Below are 24,608 nucleotides of genomic sequence, written 5' to 3'. Positions count from 1 at the left end.
ACCGACTATATAAATAAATAAACAATATAATGAGAACGTTCTATGGAGCAAGGCTGATAGTATAAAAGAGAGAAATGAAAAGAGAGCTATCGAGAAAAGGATTATTGAGAGAAGTAGTAAAAGAGAAGAGAGGAAAAGAAAAAGAAGAGAAAGGTTCAAGCACCATTTGACCAGTCTCTGAATCATCGTTAAGCGACCGTTACACGACGGCTCGTTAAATCGTATCGTAATGTGGGTGGGTCAGATGATTCGCACGGTTAGAACAATACTTTTGCAGAATTGTTTGTAAGAATTGCATGGGCGACCTACGACGCGTGGATTGTTATCAACAAAAATCTAAAGAATTTTCAATAAAATAAATATGTTAAAGAAAAGTAGATAACAGTACACGTTATTCCTGGTACACGATATTTTGTGTAAGTATGGAAATTTTCGTATTAACATAATCGGTGTGTAATTTTCACAAGAATTCTTGTAACATACAATTCCTTCGGTCGAATCAATTGCGGTGCATAAAGACGCGTGTCAATGGGGCACGCGAGAATACAGTAGGGAGAAGAGCGGAAATGATTAATTTCAGAAACAAGCTTGGAATTGCCTACTCGAGTAGAATTTCAATTAAGATCAATTAATTGATGTTCCTTTGACACGAGTTCATCGTTCCGAAAATTTTCGTCGTATGACTCACTTGTTACAAGATTTTCACTCTTACATTTCTTTGAACCATTCTTAATCACTTTGTAATGAAAATATTAACGACACATTTATATAGTCATTTTTATGAAACTTTAAATTGATGTAACATACATTAATTCAAATTACATTAAATTTTCTATATTTTTATATTTTGAAATATCTAATTGTACCTAAATGGCAATAAAATTTTTATACATAATTTATTTCTTTAATTTCTCATAATCAAAACATCGTGTACGTATTTGAAAGGAGAAAGAAAGAAAAAATTTCAATGTAACTTTCCTTTATACCGTACGTCAAAGGGATGATAAAAAAGAAAAGAACCTGGTACGATCTGACATTAGGTTTTCACGTCCTAGCAACGTGAAAAGGATTGTGTCAAAGAACATACCGTGGTGTGTCTTTAGTCGTCTGGATACAAAAGAGCCAGTAGAAAGGGTTAGGAGCGGTAAGTTTTATAAGAGGCATTGACGAAAAGCGCACACCTGTAGCGCGCCTAACGATTATACGTATACCGACAAAAGAGGCTTTACAAGAAGCCTCTACAGTTTGTGTCTCGACAGAAACGCGATATATCGCTCAAGGTACCCTCATTTATTCCACAATAAAACAATGCTTACAAAGAAGTAGCTATTCGCTTGTAACGAGGAAGTTGTATAATATTTTTTATTTCAATTATTCCGAGTAAGAATCATCTGTATATCCGGACGCATTCGTCAGCGTTAGGTCGTGTCCATTAGAAGGGTCTAAGGTTAAAAAATTTCAATTTCTAAAATTCCAAGATTTACAATTTTAAGACTCCAAACTTCTAAGGTTCTAAGACTATAAAATTTAAAAAATTTTCAAATTCTACAATCCTGATTGTTTTTTTTTTGGCATAAGTTGCCATTTCTAAGATCGCTTAGTATACTACACATACTTATTCCTCGCAAATGTCAAATGTCTCCTGCTTCTTACTGAAACGAAAGAAGAGACAAGAGCACTGCAAAGAACATTGGCCCGTTTAATGGCGGGAGAAACGTAATACGGAAACATGAGGGAACATTGTTGGTGCACCCGCATGTGTGTTCTTTCTTACGCACTTGTTCACGCGCGCATGAACTTCAATGATAATGTATATACAAAACGAGTAGGTAACTGAACAATGAAATTAAAAAAAAGTGGCTATTGAAAAGGCACAGATGCGTGAAAACTTGAATTCATAAAAGAAGAAAAGAGTTAGAGTAGTTAAAATAGATGCACACTTATACTGACAGTAATTAAGAAACAATGCAGGTTCGTGGGTTTGGTTAAAGGTATCACGTAACAAATTGATTATTTTCGTTTTCGTAAATTTGTATTAACTTTATTGCTGCCACAGTGAGCAAATAAAATAGACACAGGAGGAGTTCAGGCGAGTGGAAATGTAAGAAGATACAGGAGAAAGCGAGGGTGGATAATACAAATTACTTCAGCCGGTTACGAAGGTGTCATAGAAACTGAATCCTCAGGCTTAACCCTCGACTTCGTTGGCAAATCGATAATGTCATCGGTCCGTTAAATTTCTCCTAGCAATTCTCTCAAAAAACTTTCATCTCCATCGTTATCAATTAACTGATAATGAGTTGATCATTATTCCAATAAAAGTTGTTCGAAAATTAAAATTAAATTTACCTCAATTAAAATTTGTCAACTTACTAAATTTTAATCTAATGACAGATTCAATTTCATTCACGGGGTAATAACAAATAAAAAATCAGCGATACATTTGTTTTAATGATCAAATTATTGCATTAATTGACAAGGAAATAACGAACCCTCTTCCGCAATATACCTACTAAACATACGATGCAATCAGATCTGGTCATTATCCTTTGACCATGTTTTTCTCGTGAACATTAATATTAATGAATTCGCGAACACCAGGCAAAGCTATTTCATTTTCTTATTCCATCCACGGTTAACGATCCGCTTTGGAGACCGCCGCGCTTTTTCAATCCTTCGAAACGCCGCGGTTTACTTTGACTTTACGAGTTCTCGTCTCATTACGATCACTAATTAACGTACACATCGTCTGCCGAAGCTAATTTCTGATTACGATGCGGTTCGTCATAAGAATGCTTTCTCACAACGGATCTCAAGTGTGGTAATACTCTTACAAAGGGTATCGTAGTTTTACTTTCTTTTTCATTACACGCTCAAACAGACCGCTTAATTAGTTTCTGTAACATTTCCACGATTGCATATTTCATAATATTTATTATTCTTGCAATTTGATATTACTATTGGTAGATTTATATTTAACAACTATTTAATCTTGATGGGTATAATTTGTTTTTAAAAAAGCTTGAAATCTGGAAAATTATGCAAGAAGCTTTCCGACCATATATGCACTCTCGTCGACGTTAAAGACCATCCTACTTCCGGCATGGAGGAGGCCTGAACGCCCTCTTCTCTTACAAGAAGAGATCTCTACAGCTCACCCTCCTGTATCACCCTTTTACATACAGTGCAATTTTTTTTTCCAAAATGACGTCAATATGCTTATATCTCAAGACTACGAACCTTCGAATAGTTGAACTATTTGAATATGAATAAGTTTTAAATATGCAAATTATCCGATTAATTAAAATTTTCGTAGATAACAGCTCTATTTTATCTCTTGTTTCCATATATTGTAAATAAAATCATTTGCTCCTTTATAAAAGATAAATATCAGGTTAATTTAAATTACTAAATGATTATATTAAACAAATACACACAGCTGTTTCTGAAAAATATTCTTAAGAAGGCAATTATTTGTGCTTCATTTAAATATTGAATATTAATTGACTGTAACTAACTCCACAAAACAGCATGGTATTTTTCATAATTCAATGAATAATCATGTTGAATAAAACATACGTATTTTGTAAATTTAATTACATAATAATATTCTGTTGAAGTCTCCAAGCTGCTTTTACCATTTTAATACCTTATCGACCATGAGGAGTCTATTAATAGTCTTTTTGATGCCTGCGGTTATTGACTGAGAATCAATTTATAACTCTTTGATCGTTAATTTAATCAAACTAATAAAATTTAGATGTACTGCAGTTAAGACAAATCAGCTGCTCTTTCCAATTTAATTGCGAAACAATATTAATTAGTGGATCTCATGTTTCAGATCATAGAATTAATTTTTTCTTTAGCATATTATTTAACTTCGACCCGTAGATTCTAATTACTTTCTGAGACAAAAATTTTCTAGCCCAACGTGTTAAGATATGAGTAAAAAGTAAGCAGGTATCGGCTAAGTAAAAATTAATCTTCAATATAATTCCTCTTATTTATAGCCCAGTCCACCTGACACTTCCTTTACTGTTCGTAAAGGACATCTTAATTTTGTTAGATGTATTGTAAATTTGAACAGTAACGAAATGTATTTCTGTATCAGGAAATGGATGTTTGTTTTGAATATCCATTATGTTGATATACGTCAACAGAAATTGAAAAGATGTGTCTGACGTCTTCCAAAGATAGCAGCCTGCTATTGTTGCAATCAGTCGTAGCAATTTACTTATTTTTGAGGAATTTAATCATGATATCAGTGTCCATTAAATTTGTTCAATTTTATACAAGGACCAAAAAAAATTGTGTAAAAGCTTGAAATGTTCTAAGACAAATTCTTCTGTAAACGATTTTAATAATCATTTAGAATATGGTTCTTTTCAAATTTTGATATTTCTTTGCTATTTTAATTTCATCAAAGTACAGTATTACAGAGATGGTACAAACGTGCAAGATAAAGTAAAGTGCAAAGTTACCAAGAGAACAAACTTTGAAGGCAGAAAGACCAACTTACAGGGTGGGAAGATTGTAAAACTTAGTAAGCACTCCAAGGCTTCTTATTAAAATATTATTATTATTTTGAAAAGTTTCTGAGTTAAAATATCATCTATGCATTATGTTTGACACTGTGTAGAACAAGAATTTTACACTAGGGTCATTTTATCTCGAAACTCTATTCAACATAATTTCATCGATTCGATCGGCAACAACTGACAATTCTAAGAACTGTGAACACTGTAATTTCGAGCTAATTGAATCGCATTCGTTCCTCTTCTTTTTCTTTCTTTGCAAAGAGCGTCTCGACGCTTGGCGCCGCACGCACCGACGTTTTACGCGAGTTATGTGTGAACGATAGCATACGACAAAGAGAAAGAAAAACAGGGAAAAAGAAGACACAACAGTGATACAATAACCACCCTATGCTAGCAAACATGAAATCAAATTATTATGCAGAAGAACAATTTTTTCAAAGCGAATTTGGAATAATGGATGTACTCGTGTATAATTAAGATTCGATTGATTAAGAGAGCAAAAATAATAAAAATAATGCCACGATATTTTTCACACAGTTTGAGGTCATATTAACAAATATGCTTTCATGTAAGTATATACAAATGAAAAGCTGCAAGTATATCGTACAAAGGTACTTAAAAACAAAGTATCTATGATCTGTGATGAATGTTTTTCTCTAATCCAGTATGGTAACGAACGTGTTAAGTAGATTTCTTAGGTACGGTGAGTTAAGCATGCTTGGCACATTTGTGTCTACGTCACAGTACAGCATCAACTTTAGTCATAAGAACTACTTCCCCCTCCGTTATTCACCTCGACTCTACTTAACCCGAGGTATCTGCATATACGCTATGAATAAGTATACTTTCCTTTTTGCCTCGCTATCTACCCCTTCTTCAATCCCCCCTATGAATGTCGTTCGTACAAACCCAACAAGAACGTGACTTATTGCGCTATCATCTATCTATGCGTACTATACGCGTTGTACTTAATCAATTTTATATTCAATAATCGCAATTTCTTTATCAATATCTTAATACTGTCGCACGATTCGATGTGGTTCACCGTTAAGGGTCCGCTGACGCGATTTCGCCTACTTAACTCGGGTAGAGTCTATGGCGAAGAAATGATCAATATTGGAATTTTGTACTTTGCGACGTATCAATCGAAGCGTCTTTTAATTCTTTACAAACAAGTACTGAAGCACTTGTGTCGAAAATTGATTAGTTCAAAAGATATCTTGGGGAGAGTCCTCTAGGTTCTCCATGTCTCTCCCTAAGATATCTCTTGAACTAATCGATTTTCCACCCAAGTACTTTCATACTTTTTTGTGGAGAATAACAAGATGTACCAAATGACATTGAAGGAAATATAAAATTCGACTAAATTCTGTTCAAATTATGAGAGCTGAAGTCTCTCTCTGATGATGCTCCATTCGATACCATTTAATTTTTTCTAATGACATTTCTTTCTGTGTTAGATCATTTTAGAGCAACAACCCAGTTACACGGGACACCCTGTATATACGTTCTTCTAATATAAAAAATTCGTCAATGTGTGTAGAACTGGTAGGACACTGAATGTGGACATGGCTGGTATGTAGGTCACAGAAACACAGTTTGTATTAGGTTGTATCATATCAAATGGTCGATTTCGAAACAGTGAAACTCTGTCACGATTTCATGACATAAAAGTACTGCAAAATAGCGCTTACGGCATATCAATTTGAAATTTAAAGTTCAATGAAAGAAACTGCTGAATCGATTCAGAATTTGATTCTAGCCTAATGTTAAACGAAAACTCGTCAAAGAGAAAAAGAGTAAAGAAATCTGTGTGCGGTAAATTTCCGAGATGCCCCCCGATGAACATCCTAACTTTCAATGATAAAATTTCGAAAAAGCAGCCAACACATTCGATCGCGAAGCACACAGACGTTAGGACGTTTGGTCGGTGTGTATCTCGTTTTCGTGATAGACTGTGGCGCATATCGTTGCGGCTAAAATAAACCCGTATTTTTAGAATAGCCGCGTGTATCGCGTAGGTGCTGCTTTATCTCTTTGCACGCGACGCGTCTGGAGGTATATTCACCTTACCTTCGACCTTCGATCTTTCTTACTTTGTCCACTTGCAAACACCATCTCTCGTTTCGCAAAGTGCTCCTAACATCCTTATGTACTTCAACATTATTGATGGAGATTGCTAAACAGCTCAAGAGCTTCGATAGAAAAAGAAGTATGTATCGTTAAGGCAAACATACTTGGTTATGAAATTGTTTTAATATTTAATTGGATGCAAATATCAATGATATCTAAAAATCGTTACATTTGACAATTATTTTGCAGTACTTCTATGTCATTGAATTTCTACGTTCCGAAATCTACCATTTGATATGCAACAACGTAATTCAAAAGAAATTTTCGGAAAAATCAAATTTTTGATACAGTAAAAGAAGTAACGATTTCTAGGGACGCCCCTGACCCTTTCCTACCCACTATAGCACGACTATGTATGTAGCTCTTTTACTTTGCTTTTCTCCTCTACCTCTTCTGCTTCTCATCCTGTTTCGCCTCATGGAAACTTGGTTGTTGCCCTGCGAACCCTCGGTCATCCTCTTTTCTAACGTTTTGCATTCCTCGAGCCCTGAGAACGCAGAGTCGGCGCACCTACACGATACTTTTTCGACGATAGTTAAATATATGTAATACTGGGTCATCGGTGACCCATTATGTCTAGCTAAACGATTCTATATTCTTTACAAAGGAAACAATTTTTGCCTTTTTTTTTTTAAATTTAATACATTCATCAGCAGCATTCGAAATTTTTTTCAAAACAAATTATTAAGAAATTATTATAACTGCTTAAATATGCACATTTTGTGGGTTTTTATTGTACGCGACGTAAACAAATTTATAGCATTCGAATCGATTAATCGATAAAAAATGATTTATCATAATAAAAACACCGGGTCGACGCGAACAAAGCAAGATGAAAATTCGACATTCAAATGTGCAAAGTTACATACCATTTGCCGGATATCGTTCACGAGAACATACGAAAGGGCTGGTCCGTTTCACAAGGGAATTTCTTCCACTCTAATTCTTCCATAGAAGTTTCAGCATCGATGCTTCGTACAGCCGGGCGCTACCGTTGCACCGTCGTAAATAAGTTTTGCAGAATCTCCCAATTAAATGTCAACCCGTACTAGGCTATTCTCATTTTAACACTACACCCTCGTCGATGCTATATTTATCTCTTAATTTTTCAAGTACCGATCAAACGGGAACGTCTAATTTTTAACCGCAAAAAAATTAATCAAACTGGATTTTAATTGACCGTAAATTTACTAAACGTCAATTAAACTGACGTATCAAGTTCCTTAATCTTAAAGTTGCAGGATTTGTTAAGATGTTTTGAGAAATAACACTTTGATCGTAACAATGTGACATCTACCTATTGTATTGAAAGCGATGCTTTGTCTTTGTCATCAAAGGCAACCATCATCTGGTTTTAGTCGCGAAATTAATCAATCTTCCGGTTTATGGGGTTTGAGATGTGCGTAAAGTAGCGTCGATTAAATAGCATGTCAAGCAAGGTCGTAAAATCTTCGCCAGGTGCACTGACCCGCCCTACAGTGATTAAGGAGAGTAAGAAATGCGCACGGTGAGAAATGCAAGCGGGAGAGTGCACAACGCGCATCGAATAATTGCTGCTGCAGTACACGTATACGGGTGTGTTAAGCTCCTTTCACACTGACGTTACAATGTCGTAACGCATCCACGATATAAAATTTCACGGACATAATAGGAGTAATATAAATGAAAACTGATACTATCACAAATTGAAGTAATGATATATCGTGTCGTGTCGGTAAAAATCGTGATTTACCGTCACAGGAAAAACGTATCCTTAAATCAACACATCGCGTGATTGACCTGATTTATTTGGATTACAGTACCCATTACATTGTTCCGTGACACGATACGTTTTATCACTGAATTATAGTGTGAATGAACCCTAAGGCGCCTGGTCGAAAACACCCGACATGCCACGCACGTACCCCTGACGTAATAAAACGTCCGCGTGTACAAGCGGCGACTATTGCTTTTCTCCCTTGAAAAATGCACACGGTTTCGCGAAACTCTGTTTTGCCTGGTCGATGAAACGGAACACAATGGGTCATTGTGCTACGATGCAAAGAGGAACGCGTGGTTGGCCATCCTGGAGGATGTGCCACTACGATTAACATAGTCGGCACGAAGAGTTTCATTGAATTTCAGCTTCTTTGTTTTCAACAGTTCTTAACCATTATCTATTTACTAACGAAGGAAATGATTTGAAAAGGAAATTGCTCGCATTGTCGGAAAACGGTAAGTTCATCGATTAATTCACGTAATAGATCTACTGTGTATTTTAAGAGGGGAAAAAAACAGTAGCACAGTTTTTTTTTTTTAATTTCAGAAAAATCTGCTGTGATTTGTTAATCGATATATTTTCAATATACACTATCGTTCAAAAGCATGGAACCAAATGTTGTTAAAAATGTAACTTTAAATCAAAATAAAATATATTTTGAACATTTGAACAGTGTACAAGGGTTAGTACATAAATATGCAGATTAAGAAAAATCAACCGTTCTTATCCGATTACATTAACAAAGGTAAGCACATATTTAACGCGTACCACCAAGTTACATTTTTATGCACCTGTTGATTGGTCGACGTGTAATTATGTCGTATTTCATTTAATGAGTGTTTTGTACAGCTGCTTTTTGTGTTAATAATTTACCGCCAATTCGTATCATTTTACAGCAATGCGTTTCATAATTCTGTCATGCTCATTAATAAATTAGTTTAATATTTACAAATTTACCTTCATATATCGTAAAAAAATGTTAATGGTTCCATACTTTTGACTGACGATGTACATAAACATATCGAAAAGGCCTATACTTTACCCTCAATGTGTAATTCTGGTAAACCTTGCAATGGCCTCTCACAGATTTATCGTTTCGATGCAGCACCTCTCGAAAATACCACGGGACTCACCTGTAATCAAAAGACAAACTCTATCACTTTCTATTATTCATTCTGAAATAATTAATTGGTGTCGCGTTTGAATTTTTGAAAGATCTTTGAGGATACGCTTTGTAAGAATTAAACAGGCTCGAAGTTACAAATTAACGAGGCGTTCAGATAGTAACCCTTAAACCGGTTAATTGGCCAATGACACGAGAAACAGGCAAGTTTCTCGCGATATCGCAACAGGAAGCGGAAGGTGACGGTGGTCTATTCTTACAAATACTATACATTGTGTTCCTTCCTTGTGAAGTTATCGTTATCTCTCGGTTCATTCGAAACGTTTCATCGAACGGCAAAGGAGTCTTCGAAACGATAAGGGTATTCTGATACAGCGCAGAGAAAAATTCAACGAAGAGGTTTACGATTTTGTTGTAAACATATTTCGAATAAAAATAGCTGATTAAATGAAAAATAATAAAATATCAATATAACTGTGTACAAATATTGCGACTCTTGTTTGTATCGTTGATAAATGATACACCACGTTTATTTAATCTTTTTGCCTTTTTTCCTTACGACAAAAATGATAACAAGGCCGTACCATAATCGAAATTCATTCGCAGTTACCAGTAGGTGGTCGCTTCGCAGGAAGTTTCGCTTCGCTCCACATTTCCGATTATCTGAATGAATCCAACAATGAATTTATACGACACGATGTGTCATCTCTTAGGTTTTACAACTTATACAGCACATTTATATTACGTATTATTTGTGTAGAATTATATTTTTTATCTTTTCAAGAAATTCGATGGCATACGGATAATTTATTGTTAACTTATTAAGGTCTATGTTGGATTCAAGAATGATCGTAGGACACTGGGGTCCTTTTTGAATAATGAATATCTTCCTTCTTTTTTACATTTATCCTTCAACACATTAAATGTCAAGGACCGGGGAGATCAATATTATATTAATTTGATAAGATAATACATGGAAAGTTTAAATTTAAGTATGAAACAATTATAGTTAGCAAGTTTGGTGCTAAACTTTTTTTGCCTCGAGTTCAAATCCCGTCCAGATTTTTTTTTTTTTTTTAAATAAACATATGGACTGGTTTACATAATTGGGTAAAAAATTTCAAAACATATTACCTATCTGCTATGTCAGGGTTATTCAACTGAACGTTTTAAATGTCTTATTCTGTCTAATTGCCAAAACACACAAGTTCAGTAATGCGTATACTACTTTATTAGCTTGAAATATCCTTGAACTTAAATCTTCGCAATACGAATGAAAGATTTAAGTAAACGAAGAAAATAGGTGAGTTCGTGATAACCGTGACTCTCATGAATACACTGTATGTATTTGAAGCGATGACCACTCACGTACCAGCAATTTCTTACACGACAGATGAATGAACGATAAACAGCTAGAAATATGCCGCGTCTAATTGCTTGACAAGCGATGATAATATACCGTTGCATGTTTTCAATTCTTCTTGAAATAACATAGCATACAATGTTTTTTTTAATTATCAAAACAATAAACCTCGGCAAATTATATTAAAAGTTTATCTGTCATATCTACCCAACTTTCAAATTTTACTCTCGCGAAACAACAATCTAAACACCTCTGATTTATATAGTAATATTACCGTGAGTGGAGGAGAATAAATTCTTGAAACATAATTCGAGAATCTATTCTAGCGTTTAATTTTCCTACGGGCTGTTATATTTTCATCTAATATTAGATTTCGAGCAAATAGCGGAGGGCTGTATGCGCAAGAACCACCGAAAACAAAACACGGATCGATGTTAGTAATTTTGAAGCAAAACAATTCTCACGGTAAATTTCATACAGGAAATATGGGCAATTTTAAAACGCACGTTTTTATCAACTTTCCCACGTTGAAATTGGCGTCGAAACGATCTATTGATTTCCAAAGGCTATTCGTATATGAACTAAAAACGGAAAGTTATTTAATCAACGAACAAAAAGTAACTAAGCGCGCGACCATCGTGTGACAAGATATATCCGAACTCGTGTTTTTTACAAAGTAATTAACCAAATATTAACACGTCGCGAGTAAGTCATGAGATAACTTGTGTTTTGCCTTTCGGTTCGTAAAAAATAAGGATAAGTAACTAAAGACGCTATATAATAACTTTTATATCAAAACAACCGTTTTGCTTAAAAATATATGTTGAAACTTTGTATTTCAATATAGGTATGAAACACGCCTAATTATTAATTCCCTACTATATTCTAATTCAATATTACAAAACACCTATCTTGTTTTACCAAGAATATAAGGAAAATCTTGAAGATAAATAATAACTCAAAGACCCAAGTAAACACGGTAAATGTTCATAAAAAGACAGAAATAATGTCTCTTTGTTTACCAGAATTTGTTTGCAGGCTGCGATAAAAAATTTATTATCTACGTAAAATTTCTATGTTCTAATTGCTTCATTCATCAAGGCTTTATTATGATAAACATAACAGTGAAGGCCAGAGAGAGAAAAGAACTGTGTACATTTTTTAAATGATTTGCAGGCCATTTTTTAAAAAGAGATTTCTTGTTATTCTGTCTCCAATTTGTTAATTTGTATGTTAAATAATAATTTTCGTAAATAACTCGTTTGAAATATCACGTGAAACTGTCAAAGAAACGAAGATAGTGGAATAACAAACGATACGTATCATGGTTGCGTGTATGGCCTAATTGATAATAACCAAGTAAGGACTTGGGAAACGCGCAGGCCACTTCCGGTGATAATGTCGCTCAAGTTCCGACGTCGCACCTCCTTGGACACAGATGAACCCTACATATATAACTTCATTTCTTAGTATCTTTTTCTAAGTATCCTTTAGTTTGCATATTTTTTTGCAGGCTCAAATCTGACCCTGCAATTATCCTTTTATCATTGCATCGCGAAATGTAAAACACACACAACTGTGTTACTTATTCCGAAACAATGCTCTGACTCATTATCAGTCAAGCGTAGCTTCAGTTTAATTCATTAATCATTAACACGAATCGTGTTTACGTAGCTTCACGTATTTATCATGACAGTTCATTGTTTAGCAACAATTTCAAGCTGTGAGTTTCCGTTTAACGCACATTCGCAACTATGGCGCAAGTATTGATTGCTAGTATATTTCCATCGATTCTTCAATTTGTTTTTCATTAAGTTCGTCCGATTTTGCATACAATCTCTAAAAGTGCATAAAAATTATTTAATAAACTAAAATCAATCGATCTACAAATACTCTGTTCACCCGCTGTATTTTCAATTATTATTCTCTCCCGAGTTATCAACGGCAAACAGATAGCGTTATTGTCTTTTTTAATTTTTCATTTTCAAGGATCATCCGATTCGTTCCACAGATAGCTACGTTATCTGGGTGAAACTAGAACGAAAAAAAAAAAAAAAAAAAAAAACATATATACATGCAACACCAGAGCTTCGATCGTCAAATACGAGAGACTAACTAGACCCATTTGTATCCGTTCAAGTTGCTTTTTACGAAAGAAACGATCATCAAGGTACGGTTGTTTGCGATCTCGTTTTGACCCGCATCATCGTGGCAATTCAAACTCGTGACGTATGATTTTTTCTGCGAACAAACATCGCGATCTTGTCGGTCTAAATCCAATAATACAATTGTAAATGCCTACGAACGTGACGCAAGGTATCGGGCACGAATAAAACGGATATACGCTGCGATGAATGGATCATTTCTGCATTTTTCTTTCATCTTTTCAACGTCGGTGTTGAAACAAATTGGCATTGATCGTTTGATAAACTCAGTTCCATATGCAGGATGGTTCTATTTCAATTTCCTCGGGGAAATATTTCGGAAAATATAAAAAATACAAATATTTCAAGAGAAAGTTGAAGGGTATTAAGTGGAACGGATTACACTATCAACTATGATCTTTTTTTTAATTCTATTTTTAATGAAACTTTATATATATTTTTATAATATAGAATAACTTTTACGAAAATTCTGTGTAAAAAAAAAAAAGTAGACATTACGTTATGTACTTAATACGAGTAATGCGACAGGAACGAAGAGACAAACGATAATGAAGAGAAAGCGTGTCAAGGCCACAAATTTGGATACAAAGGTTGACAAAGTATTACGAGGATAAGCAGGTGAATCAATTGAATCGAACAGTGAGTAAAAATACCGTCCTTAATTAAGTGTACTCTTAAATGTACAGTATCGAACAAACAGAAATTCTCTCACTATGAAAATGCTTAAACGAAAAAGGAATGTGGGTTCCACGAAGATCCGTTTTTGTGGCATTTGATAATCTTGACACGATAGCATTTTAAGTCCACATCTGGCATCCTTCTGGCATCTGTAGTTATCGTTCAGAACTTTTCATCTGCGTCAGAAGCATAAAAACGAGCCGTGGATTCCTACTCGTATTGCCAAGAAAGGAAAAACAAAGCTTTAATTATAGTTTCAGTCGACTATTAAGTTATATCCCCTAGGGAAAACGACGAAGAAGGTTCTAAACTCAAATTTCGAAATTTTTAAATTTCAGAACGCGAAGTTTGGAAAAAATATTCTCAAGCAAACATTCACAGTGGTCTTTTTCCTCTAGAACAAGGCCAGTTCTAGAGGACCAAGTGGTATAAAAATTGGCTACTTGCAATTGAAAGATTATGCATTTTTATAAAAATACGCAAAAATCAAGTGGAATATTGGTGTTTGTATGGAAATGTAATGACACAAGTGCGATAGGTGTACCGAAACTTTTGACCGGTAGTGTATTATAGCAATGGTCGCCACAGGTTGTCCGATCAAAAAAGGACCGGTTCGCAATTAATCGATCCACTAAACTGGAGTTCGTGTGCCGTCCTTAACCTACATTCTCGTCGCCGTCACTCATAAAATTACGTTTCTCCGTTGTTGATCCGGCACGATTCCGCGTGAACGATAAAATTAGACGGGAACGCGCGGTGGTTACCGGGCATGGAAAGCGGGGAATAAATCGGAAACTTCTTAATCGTAGCACAGGTATATACTTTCACTTTTTAACGGAGCCACGCGGTTACCGTCGAATTCCAAGATTACGCTGGCAAGAGGAAATGAAAGTTAAAGTTAAACGTCGCGGGATCACGTAAATGTTCGTAGAAATTTTGACGGAAGGAAAGGGATTCGGTGCTGCCACGGACATACGTAAAAAATGAAACCCACCGTCTATCGTAATCGCTCGAAAGACCGTTTCCTTTCTTCGAAACGTTTAAATAAGTATTTCGAAATAACTCCAATTACTTTTCTTTCAACGTAACAATATAATTTCGATGTAATCACGCGCTATTATTGAATATTAGGTTCGCTGGAATTTTCATTCTAATGACTAATTCAAATTATCGTGAAAGTCTCAAATACGAATGGAAAGAGCCCTGTAAAACTCTACAAACAGAATTTATGCATGATATTTGTTAATGAATATAGGATGCGTTATCGACACTGTATGTGTTTAATTGCAAGTCCTTCCTAAGAGGTACACGAAAATCTCTGCAATATAGTTGACTTACGGTGTATCAATCATACGGAAGTTGAAAACGAATCGTTGCATATGGCGAATCGTAACGCTTTCACACGTAATACTTTTCGCGATAGGGAAAAGAAAGAAAATAATCACGGCGTTACACAGGTTTCCAGTGTGAAAGAACGTGCGGTTAAACTTTATTTCTACTATATCTAGGGCGATGGAAAAGTTCAAGCTGATACGTGGGTATATCACGTGTGATTATGAAGGTTTCTTTCATTTTCTTTTCTCTTTTTTATTATCCGTTCTCTTTTTTTGTTTCTCGATCAATTACAAGGAAAATAAATAAAAAGATGTATAATTAATTACGAACGATATTTGAAAAATTATGGAATCAATGGAAAATTGGACTTCAAAGAAAATCTTATAATTGCTAGTCGATTAAAAACTGATTGAAAATTTTGTTAATATTCTGCAAATTTTAATATTATCATTGAATACTTTTAACGTTACACAATGAGCATGTGTTTGGTTCATAAAACAAAAAAGTTAGTTTGATATAAATTGTAAGTGGCAAATAAATTTGATAGTAAGGTCTTGCTGTGAGCATAACTTTACTTGAGTCCCAAGTCGCGTTACAAGCAACACAAGTTATGAGGTAACAGCACGCATGGGAAGACATACCCTTTCACTTTGGCATTTCACTCTCGCAAAAACCGAGAGAGGCTGCTGAGATGGCACGAGCTGACAACCAGCGAAAGTGTAAAAAGTGATTACGGAACACAAGTTGTAACCAGGTACCTGAACATCTTTAACGCGTACAATTTTTCAACAATCTTATACCAATTATCTCTGCGGATCAGAAATTTTATTCTTAATCATATAAGATTATTATTCTTAACCGTAAATACCCGACAATCAACTATATTTCAGTTATTTATCATAGGTATATAGTTAAAAATAATTCTTACGTTAAATATTACAAATTTCAACTTCTTTCTGAACCCACAGAAAAACTAATCAAAATAAGGTTTATTATAATTGACGAAAGGTAATTAAAGACTTATTCCTTTCAAGTATTATTCCGATGGAAGATAAAACCGTTCAATGCCAGTATAGGCAAACTTTCAATATTAAATATATTCAATATAACTCTGGCAATATGTGAAATTCGAAACACTTGTATGACGACGCGTTTTCGAGCATACATGATCAGCGTAAAACATAGACGAAGTACGTAACCGTGGTAACTTTCTCACAGTCGTATCAAATTGGATCGGATCGCGATTATAACATCAGAACCAGCGTTAAACGTAAGGATACATTTGAAAGTACAAAAAAAAGGTGAAAATGCAGATAGATTCTTTGGATCATTCTGTGTAAAAAAAAAACATTGTTTGCAACGTTAAAATTACGCAAAATATTATTTCATGTATGACTTCTTTTCTGAACCACCCTTTATACTTGGATCCCACGCGTAAGTGGTAAGTAAATGATGCCACTTGTATCGGGTTAAAATGATACGTAATTACCTTTCTTACCGCCAACGTGCGATTATGTAAGATGCGAAGGGAACCGGTAACTGGATTTTGAAGCAGAATCGTGAGACACTTTCGTTTCTGCGAGCAGATAACCCGAAGCAACAACTCTTCGCTGACAACCGTTTACTTTCATTGCTTAAGATCCGTGTATGCGACTCTGTTCCTAAATAAGGCGCGATCGGTACAGAAACGGGTTTCTCGCAAAGTAATCTCGTTAATTAAATATGCCATGGCTCGTATCTGTGCACGTGGAATAGTGTCATTCTGTTCCTGTCGGCTTTTCTTGTCCTGACCATTTTTTTTTTCATCTTCAAGGGTCAGTGTAAAACGCGTAGCAATTGATTGAATTTCTACGATTCAAAAGGATTCAAAAGATAGGAACAAATTGATCAGACGTTTATGAAACACGCAAGAAATGTAATTCGAGCGACAGGTATAATACAATAGTCTAGACCTAGACTAAAACACATTTTCCTGATTTCATTAAATTGAAAATTTTTCCAAACTTGCAAGCAAAAATTTTCTTTCATCTTTCTTATTAACTGTAACACGATATTCCAGCCACGATGTATAATTTTGTTAAGCACTGTATGCTTTGCTTAACGGCGAAAGGATTATGAATTTCAGCCGCTTATGTAAGCACAAGAATGTGATTTCGCTTCTTCGGTAACTTTTTCTAGATCGCTTCGTCGATGTGTTCTCCTTCTCCTACGCTTATACATTTTCATCCTACTTTCTCTTATTTTCTTCTCGTTTCAAAACAATCATACGATTTACATAGTCCAAACATTTTCGTCCGACACCGCGGTATTTGTCCGTTTGATAAAAAGAAAAAAAGAATTCAACTGCATTCGAGGCATAGAAATGGTAAATTATAACTGCTCGATAAGACCCGATTCTCGTTTCGATCAAGTATTATATATTCCACTATTTACTTCAGATTGTATACTACCGACATAAATTTTCGAAGCACGTTCATATTTTCATATAAAGTGACTACAGATTTATAGAATTTGATTGCATTTACTTTTTTAATTTAACTATGAAATATAATAAAATACAAGAAAAATGGTAACGTCCTGGATTCTTGTCCTTCCCCTCTGGGCGCCCCTGGGTGCGACCGCTTAAGCGGAAAAATTTGAATTCGTATTTCTCACTTATCTTATCTTGTTTCTAAACTTACTTTTAATATATCAATATCGTCAAAATTGAGATTCTGAAAATTCTTGCTTCTCCTATATCGCCATGCTCCCTAAGCCTGATTCAATCGCGAATGTAAAATCTCAACGAAATGGAATAATATTTGATGATAAAGAGAGCGGATTAGTCCTGAAGTAGAACGATACATGATACAGAAAAGAATACTGGCTTTCGAGTGAACCATTTCTAATGCAGCTCATGCATTTTGGAAAACTGGCTGTTTCAGTTCCGAGGAAAACCGGTTTCTCTCGTAATAGAAGAAGCCTGGAAACTTAGGCACGAGTATTCTGCGCGTCACCGAGGAATGCGAGGCCCTACCCCAAGGGAAAAGGTATAGAAAAAGTTGGGAAGGGCTGTTATAAAACATTTCTTCGAATTTCCAGAAGAATTTAGACGGTGAACTAGCACCAAGTAACATTTCCAGGATTTACGATATTATCTTGTATCTTCATTAACCAACACCTTTCAACGATGAAATCATTTTCCAAACAACTATTATGATTTACATATGGAAATTCAATCGATAACAGCTTCGTTATTACTTTCTTTATCGCTTCAATGCAGTTTCAATGTTGTGGCCATGAAAATATACTAACATTTAAAAGTTTATCATGCTCGAACCTTGCATAGCGGATGCAGTAATACGTAGAAGTACAAAGTGTAAAATACAGAAAATTAATTCACGAGAAAAGATATCAAATATGCAGACTTAAAGGTATATTTTAGATAAAAAAGAAATATTCTATGATGGTTGAATTTTCAATAGAACGATAACGAATGTGTTAAACAGTATGTTCAGTCTTGTTTAAAATAACTGAAATTCATTTGAGTAATGTCAATAATTACAGTGTGCTTTACTTATCTCATTAAGAACATTATGAAATAGCGATAGAAGCACATGCAAATTAGAGTTTAATGACTTAATTGCTAAACGAAACAGAAACGATGGATGGAAAGGTCTGCGCAATCTGTTAAACATACGAATAAATTAAATGGAAAGCAATTTTTAAAAGGAACTCGATAAAAACTAAATACCGATATTCCAATTATCACACATTCATCGATCGATTAAACATTCCCCCGGCTGGTGGTTCAACGAATCTTTAATGTAATGGAAACTGATTGAACGGGCTTACATAACATCGTGGCGACAATAAATTAATCGGAACGACACGTTGAAAAAATACTAATAAAATCCGGAGATTAAAATTTCATTAAAATGAATAAACAAACTCTTCATTAACATTTTAAATAGTTGATTATTAATTGCAGCAAACAGTGCCAGATTTCAAAACGTGCCAAGTCTAACAATAAAACAATTTCGTGACAAAAAAGTACCATAAAATAGTACTTATAGTATATTAATTTAAAGCTTAAGATTTCAGGAAAATAACTATATAAATGTTCCGTCGGTACTCTTAATATAAACTGAGTAATTTTATACTGGAATCACCAATTTACAATCAATTATGTTTCTAAATAATAAAAGTATCGATGAAACGATTGTACAATTATTTTCTTTTAGATTAAAAGCTTTAAATTGATATATCATAAATGGTATTTTATGATAGTTTTATGTCATCAAATCAGGTCCAATTTCCTATGTTCCAAAATCCACTACATAATAGCTTTAGTATTAATCAAGCGTTTAATTAATCCTTTTAGTACAGAGTATATTTCACCAGTGGCTGTATATGGTGATACAACACGTGTCAAATTCCTACAAAATTAACACGTCGAGTGTGTGTGGACTACCGGTAACCCCGAGTGTTTAATAAAATAGGAAAGAAGTATTTTTCGGTGGAACTTTGAAATGATACTCATGTATAGTGTAATCGAAATGACTTATAATTAATGTAAGCATGAAATCTCGCTCGACCCGAAACGCGTTCAGGTTTCGCCGACTTTGATTTCCTCTGTAAAGGTCTCCAAACATTACATTCGAACAGCCTTGTTAGTAAACCCAGGCAGCTGAATTTCAAAGTTCGAGGAACATCTCGAAAAACATATAAATACACATTGACTTAACGGGTGAACGCACCGAACATGTAACCATGTCCACATCGTTCATACTGTGTCATTTATTGGACGCGTAAACACGTTTATAACACTTTAAGGGTTAATTGTAACAACGATATGGGAAATGAAATGGAAGAATACAATACCACTATTATATTCAGATGATCAAGAACAATTTGACAATTAAGAAGAACATACCAGTGGGATCTGATAAGAAGAAAACAAACTGCAATTTCCTGAATCGAAATTGAAGACGATTGAAATTAAATTAAATTTTAGTTTCAAATTTAAATTGTTCATTTACCATCTTACAAAATTAATGTAATATCGATTCCAATTGAACTCTGATCGTACAGAAATTGAAGTTATTCAAGGCTTAGAGATTCTTCCCTTACTCCCTTTCATTTCAATCCTTCACCTAATCTTTTTTAACGAGCTACCGTACACTGTTGGGAATCTCGTTGCCGGAGAAATCAATTCCGACCTTTGTCGACGAATGCGCATTATTTCATTGGAGAATGAATCATCGACGCGAGTGGAAGACACTCGACAGTTTGTAGGTATAAAATCAGTTTCACCAAAACCCTCTTGATCTCGATGGATCTTTATTGCCGCTTCTCTTCAACCCGTTTATACTGAAATCCGATTTACTTCCGAGCAGTATGCATAAACGCGGAGTCCGAGCGCACAACAGGTCGATTAATCCCCGAACCACGGATGCCGGGTCACTTAAGACCCGGTCTTGAATCTTTCTTATATCGAGTTCCAGGCGGTGTGAATATTTATTTAATAAACCTTCCAGTTTTTTAAACAAATCAATTTACAAGTGTATGAATGTTTACGAAAAAAAAATTGTATTAACGTTTTAAATTTCGGGGGTCATTGATCACCGGCACTGCACATTAGATATATTCGAATAATTAAGAGAATATAATAGAGAAACGTGAAAATATAAAATTTCAATTTTTCCTGCTGCAGGGCAGGAAAATTCTTTTTAATCAAATCACTGTTCACGCGTGTTTAATCTTTAGATTAAAACAAGTTATTTACTTGTACTTTTATCCTCTTACGGATCGTTTTATTAAGCACGGATAAGCTATTTGTGAAATAACTTTCCCAGAAATGATCTGCCGCATTTCGAGGATTTTTACTGCTGTGCGACGTGCAATTGTATTTGACATGCATGCAATAAGAGAATAAAATTTCTCTGTATAATTAAAAAGAGAAAATACCAATCAGAAACGCTTGAAAAATTCATCAGATAAATTGTGATAACTAAAAGAAGGTTTTTGTAATGAATTTATTAGGGCCACTCTCCTCTGTTCTTAACCAAATAATTCCTAGGGTGAACTATTAAATTGAACGAATTTTATTTCGACAGTGTGCGTCGTGTATAATATAATTAAAAAATAATCTGTCTGATATTAATTAAACTTGGAGTAATTAGATTGACGAAATCACGGGATCACCTGAAATTTTGTATTATCGCGTCAAAGTGTATAATTAACAGCTACGCTTTTGAGTAATTATCTGCTGTCACCGACAGGCGGTAAACGTCACGTACTCTCGAATTACTCGAACGACGTCTAATTAACCTCTTCTCGCAACACGACGGACTTATCCGTTGGTATGTATAAGCAACTTAGCGATATATACATAGCTTTTAAAACAACAAAAGCATCAGTTTTATGAATCAGTTGCAGATAGAACGGTTAACAGTAGGAGATCGTTTTACAAAACAATACTTGTAACCGTTTATGAAAATAATAAATAAGAATTTGTAGAGTGAAATTTTATTTTTGAACGTGTCAAACTCTGGCGCTCGTAAATTACATTTAAATTGTTTAATATTATTATAGTTTAAAAAAAAAATTCAAATTAAAGTCTATTACTCGTTTGAGAAACATAATTTTGTTATTGACACACGAAATGTCAGAAGGACAATAAACAGAACCACTCCTACCTAACGAGCCTGAAATAAGTCACGTTTCCCATAATAATCGTCTACCGTACAAGATTATTCTAGAACCTTTGAAATTCTCGCTTCCTTAATGTAAGTTATTTTTACAAACTTTTCATTACACATCGGTTTCTTTCTTTGTTTACGACTGGTTCTTCGTAGTTAAAAGAAAAATAAATTGTATATAAACTCACCGTAAATACGAGGATAATCCGTACGTAGTCGAACGGAAGAACGCTGCTTTTCGATCAAACAATCCTCTAGTATTCAAGCGTACACTGTGTATTTGTAGCACAACATGTCACATTAAAGCGAACCGAAGAGTAAAAGTAAAGGCGAGTAGAAAAAGATATCTTATGTAGTTGATTGAACAGAGATCGTGTCTTCTAGTCACTTATATGTCTTTATTTGGCTGCTACGTGTCACTGTGGACGTTGTTTTAACACACACGTGAAGATCGGTTTATAACGCGTCCGCACAATGATCACCGTCGGTTATTATGCGTCTACCCTTTGGAGAGCGGTCGTTGGAGGTTAGGTCGCCGGTTCGTCGAATATTACTCGCACACGCACGCACAGGACTGCCAATTAAAAATCCAACTTGTGTATGCCGCTTTCGGTGACTTGCTTCAATCCACGAAGAGGGCTTGCGGAACACGAAAATGAAAAGCACACACGCGAGAAGGGCGCCTCTTCGGTATTCCAGTCAACTTCGGTTTGTAACGTATTCTTGCACGACACAACGCGAAACGGAACGATGTGTGTCGTGTACAAACCGAGCCTCTTTCGATGGAAAAAATTGATATATAACAGTCGACTATCGTATTCTTTGACAAACGAAACTCCGTGAAACAAGGACAATAATACTGGTCAATTTGCCTCTTCTTTTTTCCTTTGTTTTATGTTTTTCTTTTTTTTTTTTTTCTTATATTCGCCGGCGAGCCGGTTCACAGACGTACGCTTCCTTTTCGCTCTTTTGACGTACTCTTTCTCTTTCTGTTCCTTCCGTTCTTTGTTCCTCACAGCTCGGCCGCTGCTACGTGACTGACCGCTTCGTAAACGCTTGTGCCGCACGAGGCGCGCCGAAGGCGAACGAAGGGGAACCGACGGTTCGTCGATCGGAAACGACCCTCGGTTGAGGGAGCCTTCCTTTGTTCAGGCGAGACTGTGCGGCATGGCTTGTAACGTGTTCTCTCTTTCTCTCTCTTTCTCTTTTTCACGTTCTTTTCCTTTTTCTCCACTTTTATTTCAATCTCTCTTTCTCTCCCGTACATTCATACACACACTGCCTAGTTCCCTTTTTTTCTCTTTCTTTCTCGCTCGCTTCACAAAGTCTCCGATGCGAACGATCGCACGGTCTGTTGGTAACTGAGATAGAGACGACGGTGGAAAGTGAATTCACACACGGTATCCTGACGTCGGTGACGATGGCTGCGGTGGTGGGTGATGGCGACGGCGTCGGCGGCGTCCCTCCTCGTCGCAACGAACCTTGGTGGGGGGGATATACAAACGTAACCACCACCACTGGTTACTATTCCCCTCGTGTCGCCCTTCGGGATGCCATCCGGCATCCTCTGCACCCTGCCGATACTTTTCCCTCGCGCGTCACCCTACCCGTCCAATGGCGGCTCGTTCTCGTAATGAATGCGTGAATCCGAAGAAATTGGTTGAAAGTTAGTCATTCGACTTGAATGCAATTGGATGCTTTTTATAAGACTTCTTATTTCTTTTTTGTAAAGGGTTAAATATTAGACGTTTTTTGGGGCTTTGCGGGTCAAAGGATGAAATCCTTTATTTAAATATTCTTTTGAGAAGAATGTCTCCAAAATTGTTATTCGTATGAAGGATTTAGAAGATTGAAAAAATTGTATATCAAAAGTAATAAGTCCGCTCTAACGAGCAGACACTTTTCTGGTTAACATTTTAAATGTATGCTTTTTAATTTCATTGAGAGTATAACACCGTCTCTTCTCCTTAATTGCTTCGTATACAAATTACATGAACGCATTCGTTAAAGCGACTAAGATAAATGAACATGAAACTGTCCGTATGCATTTGAAAGTAATAATTATGTCGAAAGACGAAAAAAAAACGCTTTTTTTAAAATTCTTATATCTACTATTCTTTCCCGAGGGCATTGATAACGATCTATGATCAAATCGACTAAAAATATAGCCTCCTATACTTTCGTAAACCTAATTTATTTACAAGGAAAGAGTACTCTAATGGCATTTTGTATAATTTCAACGATTAATTAAACGGAAACTTTCATACAAATGCAAATTAATATATCCAAATTAATGGTGAACTTATACATGATTTTGTAAAATTGGATATTTTAAGCATCTTTTTTCCTCTAAGCTATATGTATGTCGGACTTGTCTTCCTACCACGCACATATTCCTATAGACCTAAGTTTCATGTATTGAATTTTAAATATTTTTCCCATCGCATGTATAAGTAGGTATCTACAAAGATATTCTATTCTACTTTACGAAGGGTAGTTAACTAACAACTTATTTTCTTGAAAAAATCGCCATTAAGTTTATACCACTTTGCACCACTCTACTTTCACCTGTTTTCAATATTTCAAAACTCTATACTACCTTACTTCAGTACATCACAATTTTCCATGTACTATACGAATAATATAGGGTGTCTAAAAAATTCAGAGAAAAAGTACACAAATATAAAGTTAAGTTAAAAAGATGTGCCATTAAACAGAATAGATTAAGAATTGAAGACATCCAGAATAACAAGTGTTTCTATTAGCTCCGTTTTAAGGTATTACATTCCTTCCGAAGTTTGACCCAAACTTTTATGGACACCCGGGGCATT

At 35.2% G+C, this 24,608-nt stretch overlaps 1 protein-coding gene across 9 annotated transcripts in view; it reads right to left on the bottom strand.

Annotated features, from left to right (window-relative positions):
- brat (tripartite motif-containing protein brain tumor) overlaps nucleotides 1-24,608 on the bottom strand; it is a 79,138-nt gene that overhangs the window by 32,600 nt on the left and 21,930 nt on the right. For 4 of the 9 annotated variants that reach the window (XM_034320281.2, XM_034320284.2, XM_034320282.2 and 1 more), the window contains one exon: nucleotides 9,473-9,563. The exons of 3 other annotated variants lie outside the window; for them this stretch is intronic. The gene's annotated coding sequence lies outside the window, so the exon portion shown is untranslated. Of the gene's footprint in view, nucleotides 1-9,472; nucleotides 9,564-21,965; nucleotides 23,168-24,608 lie in introns of those variants that run through there. 2 more of the 9 variants (XM_034320283.2, XM_034320280.2) reach the window with 2 other exon arrangements.

Source organism: Osmia lignaria, chromosome 13 (genome assembly GCF_051020975.1).
Source record: "Osmia lignaria lignaria isolate PbOS001 chromosome 13, iyOsmLign1, whole genome shotgun sequence".
NCBI classification, from domain to species: Eukaryota; Metazoa; Arthropoda; class Insecta; order Hymenoptera; family Megachilidae; genus Osmia; species Osmia lignaria.
This window is presented reverse-complemented; position numbering and strand designations above follow the sequence as displayed.